Raw genomic sequence first — 1,088 nt, 5'->3', positions numbered from 1 at the left:
CACTCAGATACCCTACGGGCTCGGAAAGTGCAACGAAACCATCAAATTTTAGCTAGAAACTGTATTTTTGTCGATTTTTATTGAATTTGAACTATATTTCAATGTTTTTTGATGGTTCTGAGCCACCAAACACACTTAAAGCATGCAGAATCGACTCAGAATAGGAAAAGGAGACGTTTAGGTCAATTTTATGCATTCTGGCGTTCGTAGATACAAGAAAACTGTTAAAATTCTTCAGAAACGTCACTTTTGAAGTGTTTTCTTGTACTTTTAAGCCACTCAGATACCCTACGGGCTCGGAAAGTGCAACGAAACCATCAAATTTTAGCTAGAAACTGTATTTTTGTCGATTTTTATTGAATTTGAACTATGTTTCAACGTTTTTTGATGGTTCTGAGCCACCAAACACACTTAAAGCATGCAGAATCGACTCAGAATAGGAAAAGGAGACGTTTAGGTCAATTTTATGCATTCTGGCGTTCGTAGATACAAGAAAACTGTTAAAATTCTTCAGAAACGTCACTTTTGAAGTGTTTTCTTGTACTTTTAAGCCACTCAGATACCCTACGGGCTCGGAAAGTGCAACGCAACCATCAAATTTTAGCTAAAAACTGTATTTTTGTCGATTTTTATTGAATTTGAACTATATTTCAACGTTTTTTGATGGTTCTGAGCCACCAAACACACTTAAAGCATGCAGAATCGACTCAGAATAGGAAAAGGAGACGTTTAGGTCAATTTTATGCATTCTGGCGTTCGTAGATACAAGAAAACTGTTAAAATTCGTCAGAAACGTCACTTTTGAAGTGTTTTCTTGTACTTTTAAGCCACTCAGATACCCTACGGGCTCGGAAAGTGCAACGAAACCATCAAATTTTAGCTAGAAACTGTATTTTTGTCGATTTTTATTGAATTTGAACTATATTTCAACGTTTTTTGATGGCTCTGAGCCACCAAACACACTTAAAGCATGCAGAATCGACTCAGAATAGGAAAAGGAGACGTTTAGGTCAATTTTATGCATTCTGGCGTTCGTAGATACAAGAAAACTGTTAAAATTCTTCAGAAACGTCACTTTTGAAGTGTTT

The sequence above is a fragment of the Zophobas morio genome, unplaced genomic scaffold (genome assembly GCF_036711695.1).
Source record: "Zophobas morio isolate AGI-343-1 ecotype UQ-CSIRO unplaced genomic scaffold, CSIRO_AGI_Zmor_V1 ptg000452l, whole genome shotgun sequence".
NCBI lineage: Eukaryota > Metazoa > Arthropoda > Insecta > Coleoptera > Tenebrionidae > Zophobas > Zophobas morio.
Note: the sequence above shows the minus strand (reverse complement) of the source record.